Genomic DNA, 9,977 nt, shown 5'->3' with positions numbered 1-9,977 from the left:
CCAGATTTACAGGGATAGAGTGAAACAGGGTAGGGTCATGGGCGAGGGGAGATTGAACAAGTTAATAGCTAACCAGCAGGGCTGCCAGGAGACCCAACCTGTACCCGATTTTCACAGGAAACACCAAATCCAAACTGTCACCTGCAGACTAACTGGGAGCTGCTGCTGCCTCTGCTCTTTCTGTATCACTGCAATGCAATCGCAACTACAGTCCCATCCTTTCCCCCTGCAGCCCCTGATCCTCTAAGAGGATGTCATACTCAAAACTACCTTTTCTCTTCTTTGTGTGCCCAATGATGAGGATCTGAAAGTCTGGGTTTTGACAACTAAAGCCACTGCTGTGAAAACATCATTGGAGATTTTTGCCATAAGAGGCAAGGAGAGCCATCCAACTTCTTCAAAAGGTGCCATGGTCAAAGGCAACCCGGTGCAGAGCCGCAGGGACAGCAAAAATGGAAGTCCCACTGCCATAGTGACCATTCCCAAGGCTGTCAGTGTGGAAGGAGGATGAAGCTGGCGGCTGCTGCTTCACCTGCAGTCACTGAGGAGACAATCTGTGAAGACCTACAGAAATCCTGGTGATCTCATGGAAAACGGCTTCGAGGAGGAGGATTTTCCATGAGGATTTTCTTGACTGTTGGCTGAATAATTTCTTTGTTCCAGACTGCAGGGGAAAAGAAAGAAAAAAGCCTTCCTGCTATGGCTTTGCCATTCAAGACATTGTCATTGTCACCTTTCAGATGTGTAAGGATAAGAGACAGCAGCAGCTGAGCTCAGTAATTAGGAGGGAGAGATGTGCGGGCCTTATCTCACATCTTCCTGTTAAGATGCCGCTTACACTTTGGCAGGTTTAACAGTCCCCAGTGAAAATAAGCCATCTGCAGGGGACCAGCCTCAGCTCTGAAGCCTTCAAATGGTGCTGGAAAAAAAATCAGTGTTGCCTCCTTGCTTTTAAATCAGGCCCAAATGGAGTCGCAAACCCATTAATTCCCTTCCAGTACTACAGGAACACTGGCTCTAGACCTGTTTGCAAGACATCAAAACCACTTCTCCCATTTATTCAAGCATCTACGGAGTTCAAAGCTTCACTGCTCTCTGTGCTTGCAGCAGGGGAGCTAAGGAGGACGGGACCAATCTCATTCAGTTCTATTCACAAGCACCCTTCCCAAGGAAAGCCAATAACTTTGGGAGAGTCCCTGCAGACTTTGCTCCAGCGCTTTGCACGCTGAAGAATGGCTGGTTGGTAATCCCCTTTTCACTCCATGAGCACAGACCCAAAGGTTCTCATCCCTGTGAGCTCAGAAATTTCCATTTCCATTCGAGACAGACATTTTCCTGGCAGTTCTCAAAAGATGCATTTGTGAAATGGGAAACGACCTCAAGGAATGCTAAAGCAAAGGAAGAAAGCTGTACGTGGACAGTCTTTCTACCTCAGCCAGGAAAGGAAATTCCTTCTCGGCACTGATGCCCCAATAAACACAACCTACTCTGCAGCTACCAAATACTTGAGCAACACAAAGTGACCGGCTGTCCATCCTACCTTGTACAAACACCCAAAACGTTCTTAGGTGTTGGTTTCAGATCAGCCAGGGCAACAGCCACCAAAGTCCAGAAACACCTATTTATATATTTTAGACCTCAGAGCAGCCTTCCAGTATCTGAAGGGGGGCTATAGGGATGCTGGGGAGGGACTCTTCATTAGGGACTGTAGTGACAGGACAAGGGGTAACGGGTTCAAACTTAAACAGGGGAAGTTTAGATTGGATATAAGGAGGAAATTCTTTCCTGTTAGGGTGGTGAGGCACTGGAATGGGTTGCCCAGGGAAGCTGTGAATGCTCCATCCCTGGCAGTGTTCAAGGCCAGGTTGGACAGAGCCTTGGGTGCCATGGTTTAGTGTGAGGCGTCCCTGACCATGGCAGGGGGGTTGGAACTGGATGATCTTAAGGTCCTTTCCAACCCTAACTGTTCTATGATTCTATATATATTTACATATTTGTGTGTGCATGCCAGGCAAGAACAGAGAATAAAGGGGGTGTGCTGGATGGCCGGGACAAATTACAGGGAGGTGAAGGTATTCTAGTGGATTCATGACACACTCATGACAGTGATTTTTAAACTTACAGTCCATAGCCTTTCATTGTCTGCAAAGGTACTTAAAAAAGCAAATCCATGGCTCTATCCCTGTTGGAAAATGTTTAGAAGCCTGCAAACCCAAAGAGGTTGAAACTTGCTTCTTTCAAGTGCAAAACATTTAGATGGCCCAAAGCCAAGCGCAGAGAAAAGCCCTAGTCAGTAGCTCAGGAATGCCAGCTCTTAACACAAACCAAAAGCATACAAACCCTCTCGTCGGGCAACTCGGTCTCATCTCCCACCAAAAACTCACTTTAAATGGCACTCTTCAAACCGGTGCTATCATCCAGCTCCTTGATTCTGTGCCAGGGAAACCTAACTGAAGACCTTCTCCAAAGCACATGGAGCAAGAGATTTGGCTTACCTTGCTTTGGGGAATTCCTGCTTAGTGCCTCTGTAGAGAGAAACAAGAAGGCTTCATGCTGCATCAGGCAGGATCCCTTCCATCATTCCCAGCTCCTTAGCAAAGGCATTCCTGAGGCGTGCTGGGCCTTAATAAATCAACACAAGAGCTCCAGGTTTCCCTGGCAGCTGGAAGCTGGAATTCTGCAGTGAAGGCAAACACCTCCCCAGCTAAAGCAAACATGGCCAGGGAGCCCCTGCTGCGCACCCATAGCTACTGTCAAGAGGGATGGAGCGGGAAGGTGGGGATCATCAGGCAATCCAACTTGGAGCCAGGAGATGGCCATGAGTCCAGCCCTGACCCAGGCGTTCCTCCTTGGTTTTCCTAGATGTTTTATTGGAGCAAACCCACAAAACTCCATTTTTAGACCAATGACCATCTTGCCCCTGACCTGGATGTGAGTTTTGTCTTTAAAAGCATTTATTTTAGCATTTTTAGGGGTCTCGTGTAAAAGATCCTGCAAAAATGCAGGAGGAAAATAGCCTGGTCTTAAACAGCTTGCAGCTTAACTCTAAACCAAACGAAGACAAAGGGAACAGTACTGATCACTATGAGCAGCAGTCGGCTCAGCAGAACAAGACGCCTGCTGTTTCCAGGGGTAAAAAGAGGTGTTTGGGATCCCCCCCCCCGCCCCTTTTATAACAGAAAAGACCTGATGAAAGGTTTCAGACAAGAATTATTAGGTGGGTTGGCACACGGTTACAGCCCAACCACCTCTCGCACAGAAACCAAAGCAGTGCTTTTCAAAAGCAGCCCAAGGAAACAACAGAGGCTAACGTTACCAGACAAACAGCAGCCAGAGGCCAACTTCCAGCACTAACATTTGCTAGATTGCATACAAAAAACATAGATGGGCTGCTTCAATAGCTCATTTTCAGCTGCACTTGGCGAGCAAGGGAAGGGAGTAGCCAAGGCAGGGCTGTAACACTGACAGTAAAAGAAAAGCAAGTGACTTGACTGCCTTCAGTGCTCTCAAATGGCTCAAGCCCATCAACACCTCAAAACCAAATCTCATTCACTAAAACAAAGGCATCTTCCTCAGATGCACCCCAAGAGGTGGAGTAAATACCCCAATTTCACACCTCCCACTCCTGACGGTGATGCTCTTCCACAGGGAGTTTCCAGGGAGAGCTTTCCGTGCATGGATGGGATAAGCATGAACAAATCCCACTTATATCAGACCTGACCTGGCACCGCAGACCCAAGTCTTCAGCTTCCACAGCATCATTTGGAGACCACACTTTGGGACCAGTGTAAGGCATGTTTTCCTTCCTGCTCCCTTGAAGAACGGCCACATCCTGGTCTATAAGCAACCAGCTGCCTTTAAGGGAAATCCTGGTCTACCTACACGTGGTTAATTGAGACACACACATGCCATGTAGCTAACAGCGCACAGCACTGGTGGAAAGCCATCAGTAGGTGAGTGCCAGCATCTCCCCAACCACAAATCATCTCCCCCAGCAAACAAACAGTCACAGATTGCTGGGATTCAGGCTGCAAAGCTGCGTGCTGTTTGGGAAGACCCTTTGTGGCAGCAGGGCATTGAGAAGCCCTGGCTCTCAAGAAAGGAATCACGGATGAATGTGAAGGACTTGTACATATGTATATGCAGAGAGACACAGACACAAAGGAGGGCGGGGAGAGAGGCAAGAGCCTTGTCTGCAGGCCTTGTGCTTATTCTGACCTTTCAGTTAAAGATTCTCCAAAAAGGCACTGTTCAGCCCCAAGCCTGATGAGATGTCTTGGGAAAACCAGAGCACAAAGCATCCCACATGAATGAGCGCAGAGCCATAATACGATCCTGATATTCCCACCCATCCATATGGCCAAAAAAAACCCCAGCAAAGTTCTTCAGTGCAAACATTGGCAGCAGCAATATGAAACTCATATGGTAATTAGCAGACTTTGCAATCCAGCACACGACAGAGATCACTGATGTTGGCTATTATATAGTCAGTCTGAAGGCAAACAGAGCAAGTGCCACGTTCGTTAACCCATTCAGAACAAAGTTAATCATTTCCTAATTGCAGGTTTCTGGAGCAAGCAGACCAAGGTCTGGTTTTCAAACTTCTCAGAGATACCTTAAAATGCATTTGGCATGGGAAGCTCCCCCTCACTCATCGCTCTTCTCTTTATTAACATTCAGTCTCAACTTAGATGCTTAGCTTACACCCAGGAAAGCCCACTGCCTTGCTTTACCCAGCATCAAACTGAATGAGCCCTCTGATTCGTCTGGGCTTACAAAACCAGCTTTCAGGCTGTAAATGATCACAAGTTAGGCTGAAACAATCAACATCCATCAGATTTACTTCTTGTATAGGATTTTCATGTTGAATGCAAGCAAAGATTAATGAAAGCAACTGAAACTACTTAAATGCAATTGGAATGTAACACTGTTCTTCAGTGTACATGGGTTCACACCCCAACTGCTTAATAAAACTGCTTTCCTAGAAAGCTTAATCACTAAAATAAGTACCACAAGACAGATCAGATGGAAAGATCAGAGTAATGGTGAAAGAAATACAGTGAGAAATACAAAGACTATTTCATTCTCAGGAGACATCTTAAGCACAAACCTCAAGTTAACACTCCCATCGTGAACACGATTCTTTATATCCAGGATGTGCCACTTATGTTACATAAAGCATTTAGACAAAAACAAGGTTTGGGGGGAAAAAAAGAGGGCTGAGGAACACAGCTGCATTAGTCTTGGGGTGAATTCTAAAGCACAGCAAAGCAGGAATCAATTGCAGCAGGACCACTCGGAGTCACATAATTTAAGGTATGACCACTCCAGCTTCCTGCCCAACACACAGGCACTGTTCCACTTTATCCCCTCACACCTCCACAAAACCCATTAAGTGGTTCTGTGAAATGCAGTGGTTTATGGCATCTAGACTGGAGGCCTTTGGAGGTCACAACACAAGTTCACTACTCTCCTAGCAGCTTGCTCCAATGGCTCCATCATTCTTTCTGGCAGCAAGGCCAGTCTAATTCCTTATTTGTTTGCCTTTTGCCTTGAGCCATTAATTCCTTCTCCACTGCATTAAAGAACGGCTCCTCAGAGTCAGTTATGCACGTGCTTTAACCAAGTCACCTCTCAATAGCTTTCTGGGCAATCAACAGCTCAGTCCTTTCAGTCCCACATCACACGGCACCTTCTTGAGTGCTTGAACAACTTGAACCTTTTCCCTTCTTTTTTAAATATCAATTCCATTGTCACACATCCCTCTTTCTTCAGGGTCCCTGCTTTGGTGAAACACAGTCTGTGAATGATTGGCATCTCTGCCTCACAGAGGTCTGTACTTGCCTGGATCGGATGCTATTTCACTAGAGCCATTTTAGAGCATTAATGAATGAGCTACACAGATCATTCTACAAAGATCATATCGGTTAGCTAACAGTCATTTACCCAACTCCGTAAGGAGCTCCCATCTTTCTTAGTCACCATTTAATCGTTTCTCCAAGCTCCAAGGAAAACTTCACTCTATTCATACACCCCCATTCTGCCGAAGACTCACGTATTATTCAGAACCTTCCAACAAGAAATTCCCAACAGACCTGTCATTTCCAGCCATGCTTTTGAATTTGCCCTCTGCATTGCTGAATCAACATTAGCAGCTTTAGGTTTATCTCCAGGAATGCTGATGAACTACTGAACAGCACAGAGTACTGGCGCTCACTGAAGGCACCTGCTAAGAATACCACTTCCCAACATGTTCCCATAACCCACGATTTCAGATGCATCAGCCTTTTATTTCATGAAATAATTATGAGGTGTGCTGTTGATGTTGGCACAGATCAATTATTCATGCCATTGTGCCGCTCCAAGTCAAACATCCTAAGAAATACATTCCATAAACAGTCACCTGCTGCCGTGTGCTCCCGTGTTTCTTTCCGGCTGCTCTTCCTATTAACACAACCCTTCACAGGTACGTATCCTATGAAGCATCCATCAAAACCAATAACCACCCACCTCAAATCTCCCCAAAGACCCCAGTTATTCAAGCTCACTGCATGAAAAGCATTAATCCCCTGTAGATGTTAACCAGGCACCCTGTATCATGAGGACTAGTACCTCCTCCTACTGTTCTATCAGGAGGCCATTGAAATTCCAGCTCCAACCAGCATTTCCATTTAGTGACAGCTCTCATTCTGTGTTATACAGCAAAGTGCACAAGGCCTCAGAGAGTTTATGCTCTATGTGCAGGCAGGAGTGCCGGCCAAGGTTTGGGTGCAGGTCAGTGTAACAGCCTGCCTGTTATACCACTGACACTGAAAATCACTGCAAGGCAATAGTGTAGAATGTAACATGGCTTTTATCAATCCTCAGTTGGTATTGTGAGCCCTGCAGCTCAGCTATCTGGGAGCACTAATACCTGGCTGTCTATCAGGGATGCTATTCTCTTGCATCAGATCCTCAGCATAGCTCCAAGTAGCAGGAATATGAAGGCTATGGAAAACTGGGGGTCAGGAAGGCAACCCATCAGCTTTAACAGCAGAAAGTCTGCTCATGTTTATGCATGACCGCCCGAGTGAACTGTGTGACTGCTTTTGTTGACCTGCTCACAGCGATCTATTCTTCCAGTAGGAACGTCAGGAGGAAGCCACGCTGGGAATGAGCAAGGGAAAGAAAACACCCTGTGGACACAGTGAATGGGACAGAAAATTCCCCTGCAGACTCTCCAAGTTTATCTGCAGTGATGCGCTGCGTTGGATTGCCTAGCAGGTCCTGGGGACACCTTCACACATCAAAGCTCAAACCACACCACAGTAGTCATTTAGACTAAATCTACTCTAGAAATTGATTAGAGCATCGATTTTTTTCATAGCCTAGAGACAAAGCGACCTTTCCACTCAACAAAAAACAAAGGGAATTAACACAAGTAAATGGAGTCTCCATTTTAAAGAGGTTTTTTCCCTTCAAAGGGAAGTCCTATAATACTTCTTTTAGTTGCAGCTCTCAAAAGACCAATTCTTCTTCTTCCACTTGAGCCTTTCACCATTCTGTCCAAAAGGGAGGCCAAAGGGACAAGACTCCTCAGAACATATAGAAAAGAGCAGCCCAAAGACAAACACAAGACAGACCTTGCGAGTGGGGAAGAAATCCAGTATCAATTTGTAGACAGTCAAGCGAAGCAGCATCACAGAGGACAGTTCCCAGCAGAAATAATAGTTTCATAAGCAAAAGATTTAAGGCATTCTCTATACAGAAAGGATTTTTGAGAGGTATTATTCATTGCAGAATAAACAAGGATGCTCCATGTGTTTATATTGGTTGAAACCATTTCCCTCATGAATCGTTGCACGCATATGATTTCTACCTGCCTAAACCAAGCACACTACATCCTGCGCAAAGTTCCATCATTAGGACCTTGTGCCTTCTGGTACTTCCTACATGGTGCACTCAGGGATGCAGATTACAATCCTAGCACTGAACAGCCAGGTGTCATTTGTGCTTTGATGATCCAACAGGCTCTGGCAGCCTGCAGAGGACATGGAGCCTGTAATTGTCACTGGAGCACCCGTTAGGATTACACTGTGCTGGCAGCACTGGGAGGAAGGTAAACAGATGCAGAGCCCAGTGGCTCTTGAGCTCATTCACCTGCAACCGCTTTACCCTGAGCAGCAGTGTCCTGGGACTCGCATGCTGCTGCTCACCACCTGCACCAGACACAGACACAAACCTTCCATCAACAACAGAAACTGCCAAACTTAACCAGAAATGCTCAGGTTCCTTAGGGCTGCATGAGCAGAATGCCAGAATACAGATTCCTCCCAGCAGCACACCCATCACTGTCATCATCCGAAGGTTAACACTGCTCACGTGTTATTTGTCTGTAGCTAATGAGTTTGGCACTTACAGAGGGTTGCAAAGGTGCTCTCAGGGCTGGAGCACCTCTCCTATGGAGACGGGGTGAGAGAATTGGGGTTGTTTAGACTGGAGAAGGCTCCATGGAGACTTCAGAGCAGCTCCAGTGCCTAAAGGGGATACAAGAAACCCAGAGAGCGGCTTTGGACAAGGGCCTGTAGGGACAGAACAAGGGGAATGGCTTTAACCTGCCAGAGAGGAGACTGAGATGAGCTCTTAGGCAGAAGCTCTTCCCTGTGAGGGTGTTGAGGCGCTGGCACAGGGTGCCCAGAGAAGCTGTGGCTGCCCCATCCCTGGCAGTGTTCAAGGGCAGGTTGGACACAGGGGCTTGGAGCAAGCTGCTCTAGTGGAAGGTGTCCCTGCCCGTGGCAGGGGGTTGGGGCTGGATGAGCTTTAAGGTCCCTTCAACCCAAACCATCCTATGAGTCTATAACCAGTCTGTGACGGTGGGGTGCTGTAGATATATTTGGATGGTTGGCTCTGTGAGTCTGCAATATAGCCATCAGCTTGCCTACTCTTTCTACTCTTTACAACCTTTACTCACAGACTTCAGAGACAGCTCTCCAGTGTTGTGAAGCCTTGTGTATTATGGAACAGTGCCATCATCACCATGGGTCATGAAGGAGAGCTTACCATTCCATACGTACAGACCTTGGCATCACAGTGTAACAGAACAACTACTTGCAAGACCATTTTATGTATAGAAAATGCATTTTCTGGTTCAAGCATCCAGAACACAGTAGTGTTACTGCAACACATGGAAACAGTTTTAAAATACAATAAGCAAGAATGAGTGATTGTCAGAACTCACCAAGAAGCCTTTAGACTTGTGGCACTCTGCTGAGCTTGTCACTGAGGCTGCTGACACAGGCTTTCACCTCCCTGGCAGATCAGTTCAGTGCTGGGAAGGAAGGGGCCATGGTGACTTGGGCACTATGAGGACAGAGACTTGACTGTCCCAAGCCCAGAAAAAACAAAACAGGCTAAATGGCTCTTTCACTGTCCCTGTGCAGCTGCTCCTATGGCCATGGCCCCTACTTCCCATTGCTACTGCTGTGGAGAGTAACCTTGGAGGTAGCTGCCCTTTTAGCAGTGCAGAGAACTGCAATTGTAGGGCAGCAACTCTACTTCAGCACTTCTTTAGCTTTACATCATCTCAGCAGTGCTGGGCACAGAGCACAACCAGACACTCCAGCACCGGGACTCCAACTGCCTGTAACTGTGGCCAAGGAGCTCAGCATACTGAGTCACTCGCAGTGGACTGCTCTGCCTTCTTGCCAGTTCAAACTCTGCCCAAGCTGGTTTCAGGCACCCAGGTTACCTTGTAACTGTCATGCACCTGGTGAACATTGTCCTGGTTACAAATCCCCACAGTTCTGGAAAAATCCAGATAAAAGAAGCAAATAAACAGTAAAAAAATCAGTGCTGCCCATTACAGCGACAGCAGTCCCCCAGAAGGCATAGTCATGCAAGGGCACCACACCTCTGCATTGCAGCCAGGAGAACACTGCACCGACATGCAGGCCAAGCAGCAAAAAGCCCTTGTGATCTTTGTCTTGGAACTCTCTCAA

The sequence above is a fragment of the Pezoporus occidentalis genome, unplaced genomic scaffold (assembly GCF_034315485.1).
Source record: "Pezoporus occidentalis ecotype Australia unplaced genomic scaffold, CSIRO_AGI_Poc_V1 ctg114, whole genome shotgun sequence".
Taxonomy (NCBI): domain Eukaryota; kingdom Metazoa; phylum Chordata; class Aves; order Psittaciformes; family Psittacidae; genus Pezoporus; species Pezoporus occidentalis.
Note: the sequence above shows the minus strand (reverse complement) of the source record.